Source organism: Fistularia commersonii, unplaced genomic scaffold (assembly GCF_037954325.1).
Source record: "Fistularia commersonii isolate RoL2024-O1a breed Wild unplaced genomic scaffold, RoL_Fcom_v1.0 HiC_scaffold_87, whole genome shotgun sequence".
Lineage (NCBI taxonomy): Eukaryota > Metazoa > Chordata > Actinopteri > Syngnathiformes > Fistulariidae > Fistularia > Fistularia commersonii.
In genome coordinates this window covers 110,001-117,500 of record NW_028234045.1, presented here as the reverse complement: position 1 = coordinate 117,500, position 7,500 = coordinate 110,001, and positions in this window count along the sequence as shown.

Here is a 7,500-nt window from a genome sequence, read left to right as displayed (position 1 = left end):
GCTCTCCTATAAGCCCCTACACACTTCGAACACGGCTGTTATCACCCTGTTACTGCATTTCAATGACACCCATTTGCTTTCGATCTCAGTGTCTGCCACCGTACGGAAAAGCGGGGGGGTGGGGGGTGGGGGGGCATAAGCGCATTCGTGCTGTAAGTAATCAGAAGTTAATAGTGTTAACGGTTTGCGAGAAATTTTTAATGCTAGACAAAAAAAGAAAATTAAAAGGATATAATTAAATAAATAGATAGAAAAATAAAATTAAAAACGAAAAAAAAAAAATTGTGAGGGGAATATAACATGTAATTAAGTTGGCGGTTCACAGGGAATCTCAGACATCAAACTGTTTTTAATTGAACATAAATAGTACACCCAAATATACAAATGTACAAATAAACATAGCAAGTTAGAACTGAATGTCAATGAAACAACCAGGCATGAGGAAGCAACGGACATGAGGACATTTGTTCTGTATGTAATGAGAAGTTAATAGTGTTACAGGTTTGTGAGAAATTTACAGTGCTAGACAAAAAACGAAATTAAAAGGAAATAATTAGATAAATAGATAGACAAATGAAATTAAAACCAAAAAAAAAAAATGCAAGGGGAATACGACATGTAATTAAGTTGGCGATTCACAAGGAATCTCAGACATCAAACTGTATATTTTTTGTTGTTTATATATAAACATATATAAACAAACATATATTGTTTGTTGTTTATTTTTGGGATATATTGAGGAATATTTAATGGAAAGGAGTCACAATCGCTTTTTGACAATGTCGAAGTGTATACGTGGCTATAGAATTTAAAGTTTTCATTAGAAATTATAGCCTCATCTGTAATTTCCTTGTTGTTAAGACGGGCTTCCGCTTTGCTCCGCTCCTCCTCTCCTCCGCTCCTCCGCTCTTCCGCTCCGGGCCCTGGAACTCCCGATCCGCGGGACTTCGGTGAATGCCGGGCCAGTTTTTTGCTCTTCTGCTCTCCTCCCCTCCTCCGCTTCTTCGCTCCCCCGCTTTGGACCCTGGAACTCTTGAACAGGGCCGGGCTTCTGCCCTCCGCCTCTCCTCTGCTCATCCGCTCCAGGCCCTGGCACTCCCTGTGATCCAGTCATTCGCATGTGCGTGCCCGGAGGTCCGGGAGCTCCACTCAAACGTCCGGGGGGGGTAAGGGTAAGGGGTCCTGTCCCCACCCCTCGCCGCCTCTGAGAAGAGAAACATCTCCTCCACTCCTCCGCTCCTCCGCTGCGGAACCAGGTATTACCGATCCGCCGGACTCAGGCGAATTGCAGAAAGGGGTTTTGCCGTCCTCCGCTCCTCCGCTCCTCCGTTTCGGGCCCTGGAACTCCCGAACCGCTGGACACAAGCGAATCACGGTCCGGGCTTCTGCTCTCCTCCGCTCCTCACCTCATCCGCTCCAGGCCCTGGTACTCCGTGTCCGCGGGAACCCCCCCCAACCCACAAAAACAAACTCTCACACACACACAAACACACGCACACACACACACACACACACACACACACACACATACACACGCATACACACACACAAACACACAAACACACAGAGACACACCTGAACTCATCATAGCTGTGCTAATAGCATTGGCCGAAACGTTTCCACAACCAAACCAACATTAGCTCATCCACTCATTCACATATGTGTGTGCCCAGAGGTCCGGGAGCTCCAGTCATAAGTCCGGGTGATCTATGTCCGGAGAAGGCTCACATTAGCCGCTCTAAGGGGTCCTGCTGCCCCCCAGCTTCCCGGCCTTTGAGAAGAGACACATAACTCCGCTCTTCCGCTTCTCCGCTATGGGCCCTGGTACTCCCGATCCTCCGAACTCAGGTGAATTGCGTGACGTGCTTCTGCTCTCCTATAAGCCCCTACACATTTCGAACACGGCTGTTATCACCCTGTTACTGCATTTCAATGACACCCATTTGCTTTCGATCTCAGTGTCTGCCACCGTACGGAAAAGCGGGGGGTGGGGGGTGGGGGGGCATAAGCGCATTCGTGCTGTAAGTAATCAGAAGTTAATAGTGTTAACGGTTTGCGAGAAATTTTTAATGCTAGACAAAAAAAAAAAATTAAAAGGATATAATTAAATAAATAGATAGAAAAATAAAATTAAAAACGAAAAAAAAAAAATTGTGAGGGGAATATAACATGTAATTAAGTTGGCGGTTCACAGGGAATCTCAGACATCAAACTGTTTTTAATTGAACATAAATAGTACACCCAAATATACAAATGTACAAATAAACATAGCAAGGTAGAACTGAATGTCAATGAAACAACCAGGCATGAGGAAGCAACGGACATGAGGACATTTGTTCTGTATGTAATGAGAAGTTAATAGTGTTACAGGTTTGTGAGAAATTTACAGTGCTAGACAAAAAACGAAATTAAAAGGAAATAATTAGATAAATAGATAGACAAATGAAATTAAAACCAAAAAAAAAAAATGCAAGGGGAATACGACATGTAATTAAGTTGGCGATTCACAAGGAATCTCAGACATCAAACTGTATATTTTTTGTTGTTTATATATAAACATATATAAACAAACATATATTGTTTGTTGTTTATTTTTGGGATATATTGAGGAATATTTAATGGAAAGGAGTCACAATCGCTTTTTGACAATGTCGAAGTGTATACGTGGCTATAGAATTTAAAGTTTTCATTAGAAATTATAGCCTCATCTGTAATTTCCTTGTTGTTAAGACGGGCTTCCGCTTTGCTCCGCTCCTCCTCTCCTCCGCTCCTCCGCTCTTCCGCTCCGGGCCCTGGAACTCCCGATCCGCGGGACTTCGGTGAATTCCGGGCCAGTTTTTTGCTCTTCTGCTCTCCTCCCCTCCTCCGCTTCTTCGCTCCCCCGCTTTGGACCCTGGAACTCTTGAACAGGGCCGGGCTTCTGCCCTCCGCCTCTCCTCTGCTCATCCGCTCCAGGCCCTGGCACTCCCTGTGATCCAGTCATTCGCATGTGCGTGCCCGGAGGTCCGGGAGCTCCACTCAAACGTCCGGGGGGGATAAGGGTAAGGGGTCCTGCCCCCCCCCCCTCGCCGCCTCTGAGAAGAGAAACATCTCCTCCACTCCTCCGCTCATCCGCTGCGGAACCAGGTACTACCGATCCGCCGGACTCAGGCGAATTGCAGAAAGGGGTTTTGCTGTCCTCCGCTCCTCCGCTCCTCCGCTCCTCCGCTCCTCCGCTCCTCCGTTTCGGGCCCTGGAACTCCCGAACCGCTGGACACAAGCGAATCACGGTCCGGGCTTCTGCTCTCCTCCGCTCCTCACCTCATCCGCTCCAGGCCCTGGTACTCCGTGTCCGCGGGAACCCCCCCCAACCCACAAAAACAAACTCTCACACACACACAAACACACGCACACACACACACACACACACACACACACAAACACACAAACACACACAGACACACCTGAACTCATCATCGCTGTGCTGATAGCATTGGCCGAAACGTATCCACAACCAAACCAACATTAGCTCATCCAGTCATTCACATATGTGTGTGCCCAGAGGTCCGGGAGCTCCAGTCATAACTCCGGGTGATCTCTGTCCGGAGTAGGCTCACCTTAGCCGGTCTAAGGGGTCCTGCTGCCCCCCAGCTTCCCCGCCTTTGAGAAGAGACACATAACTCCGCTCTTCCGCTTCTCCGCTATGGGCCCTGGTACTCCCGATCCTCCGAACTCAGGTGAATTGCGTGACGTGCTTCTGCTCTCCTATAAGCCCCTACACACTTCGAACACGGCTGTTATCACCCTGTTACTGCATTTCAATGACACCCATTTGCTTTCGATCTCAGTGTCTGCCTCCGTACGGAAAAAGCGGGATGGGTGGGGGGGCATAAGCGCATTCGTGGTGTAAGTAATCAGAAGTTAATAGTGTTAACGGTTTGCGAGAAATTTTTAATGCTAGACAAAAAAAGAAAATTAGAAGGATATAATTAAATAAATAGATAGAAAAATAAAATTAAAAACGAAAAAAAAAAAAATTGTGAGGGGAATATAACATGTAATTAAGTTGGCGGTTCACAAGGAATCTCAGACATCAAACTGTTTTTAATTGAACATAAATAGTACACCCAAATATACAAATGTACAAATAAACATAGCAAGGTAGAACTGAATGTCAATGAAACAACCAGGGATGAGGAAGCAACGGACATCAGGACATTTGTTCTGTATGTAATGAGAAGTTAATAGTGTTACAGGTTTGTGAGAAATTTACAGTGCGAGACAAAAAAAGAAATTAAAAGGAAGTAATTAAATCAATAGATAGACAAATAAGAAATTAAAACGAAAAAAAAAAAAAAAAATTGCAAGGGGAATGTAACATGTAATCAAGTTGTTTTTTTTTTTTTTTTTTTTTTTTTTTTACCAAAAAAAAAAGGAACCTCGGACATGGGTAACTATATTTTTTTTGTTTTCGGATTTTTCCATAAGTTTTAAGGATTTTTTTTTTTTTTTTTATATTTCAAAATCGTTTATGAAGACATTAAAATTTGGGGAGCATTTTTGCATTCTGTTCTTGTGAATGAAGAACTTGGCCAGGCCTAAAAGAACATTGACACAGAGTTCATCTGTTATGTTGCTTATAAGTAAACAGAATGTTATATCATCTTTTGAGAAGGAAACTGGTGACGATGGAATGAGAAGGAGAAAAAATATATGGTCAGTGGTTTCAATGTTGTCTTCACAAAATGTACAAATATTATCTTCAAAATTAAAGCGTACCCTCGATAATTCCTTAGATGGGTAGATGTCAGTCATAATTTTGAAGTGGGTCTCTTTTGCCTTGGGGGTATGGGTAGAGTCAGATACATAGTTCGCAGCGTGGCAATCGATTCCTCATCAAATTTATTTAAAATATCCTTTTTTTTTTTTTTGACGTCCAGGGAATAAGTTTCCTGTGAAACATTTCCTAATAAAGGAGTTGCCGCGCTTTCTGTCCACAATTGAGATTCCCTGGAGTGATAGTCACGAATGCGCTTATGCCCCCCCACCCCCCGCTTTTTCCGTACGGTGGCAGACACTGAGATCGAAAGCAAATGGGTGTCATTGAAAGCCATGTATCTGACTCTAAGCAGTTTAGATTCAATGTTCCTGGATTGATTTAACGTTTGGTCCTTGGATAGGAAAATGCTCAAGTATTTTATTTCTGATTTCATAGAAACATCGCTGATTTCCTTTAGTGGCGAGTCATGCAGCGCAAGAAGTTTGCATTTCTTTAAGTTTAATGACAATCCTGAAGCCTTGGAGAATGTTTTGGTTGTTTTCGGCACTTATTGGGACTTGATGTTCATTTTTCAAAACTAAGGTTGTGTCATCTGCCAGCAGGCTAATAACAATTTCAGTCCCCAGCACGTCTAACTTTTGGATATCGTTGCTCTTTTCAACATAAACGGCTAGCATTTCGGTAGCAATTATAAATAAATAGGGTGAGATGGGGCAACCTTGGGGGATTCCCACATCAACATGGAAGCTCGGAGTGGTGCCGCTTGGCAGGGTGACACAGCTATGAATATTCTCATAGAGCCCACGGATCACATTCCTGAATATTTAACCAAATCCAAAATGTTCGAGCGTTGCTATGATAAATGGATGTTCGACCGAGTCAAAGGCTTTAGAAAAGTCCAAGAAGGATATGCGGCCATTATCTTCAATGCGATACGCCTCTAAACCCATCGCTCGCCCCGACTCGGGGAATCCTAGAGCCTACTTGCACCCCCGCCCTAACTTAACTCCCTCACTCGTGGAGCTCCCTGAGCTCCACACATCCCGGAGCATCACGCCGACTCATTCACATTTGAATGATTGTCTTTATTTTATGTCCGCTAGATAGAGGCATCCGCACATGCGCATCAGTGGAGCTTCAGGCCGGCTGAGGCATGGACTGAAAATCATAAAGACATGTGTGATGAGCTAAAAGGAAGATAAGCATATTTTTATAATAAATGTAAGAAAGAGAGGGTAATGCAGCCTCAGGGCGGCACTGGCCCGTGTCTCTCCAAGCCTGCCTTTGGGGGGGGGGGGCACGGAGCAGTGTCTCCCTTTGCCGGTCCCAAGCCCGGATAAATGCAGAGGGTTGCGTCAGGAGGGGCATCCGGCGTAAAACGTTTGCCAAAACCAAACATGCGAGTCAACCATAACTATACCATACCGGATGGGTCGCGGACCGGGTTAACAACGACCGCCATTGGTACTGATGACCTACAGGGTACTAATGGAAATTGGGCTACTGTGGGTCGAAGAACAAGAAGAAGAAGAAGAGGAGGAGTGCGTGTTCGGAAGCAGAGAGAGAGGAGGAAAGGAAAGAGCCTGGGACTGAGAGTAGGGACTTTGAATATTGGGACTATGACAGGAAAAGGTAGAGAGTTGATGGACACGATGCAGAGAAGGAAGCTGGATATACTGTGTGTCCAGGAGACCAGGTGGAAGGGTAGTAAGGCTAGAAGCTTAGGAGCAGGCTTTAAGTTATACTATTATGGTGCTGACAAGAAGAGAAATGGAGTAGGAGTCATCTTGAAGGAGGAGTTTGTAAGGAACGTCCTAGAGGTGAAAAGAATGTCAGATAGACTTATGAGTCTGAAATTGGAAATTGAAGGTGTGATGCTCAGTGTTGTTAGTGGCTATGCGCCACAGGTGGGATGTGAACCTGAAGAGAAGGAGAAGTTCTGGAATGAGTTGGATGAAGTGATGCAGAATATTCCCAGAAATGAGAGAGTGGTAATTGGTGCAGACTTCAATGGACATGTTGGTGAAGGCAATAGAGGGGATGAAGAAGTGATGGGCAGATATGGTATCCAGGATAGGAATGCAGAGGGACAGATGGTGGTAGATTTTGCAAAAGGGATGGAAATGGGTGTAGTGAATACCTTTTTCCAGAAAAAACAGGAACATAGGGTAACTTATAAGAGCGGAGGTAGGAGCACGCAGGTAGACTACATCTTGTATAGACGAGGTAACCTGAAAGAGATCGGTGACTGCAAAGTAGTTGTAGGTGGGCGTGTAGCCAGACAGCATAGGATGGCGGTTTGTGCGACGACTCTGGTGACAAGGTAGATGACGAGGACAAAGGCAGAGCAGAGGACAAAGTGGTGGAAGCTGAAAAGGGAGGAGCGTTGCACGGTTTTCAGGGAGGAGTTGAGAAAGGGTCTGGGTGGTCAGGGTGAGCTGCCAGATGATTGGACAACAACAGCTAGTGTTATCAGGGAGACAGGTAGAAGAGTACTCGGTTTGTCATCTGGAAGGAAAGTTGATAAGGAGACTTGGTGGTGGAATGAGGAAGTGCAGGAGTATATACGGAGAAAGCGGTTAGCGAAGAAGAAGTGGGATACTGAGAGGACTGAAGAGAACAGAAAGCAGTTCAGGGAGATGCGGCGAAAGGTAAAGATGGCGGTAGCGAAGGCAAAACAAAGGGCGTATGATGACTTGTATGCTCAGTTGGATAGTAAGGAGGGTGAGAACGATCTATAT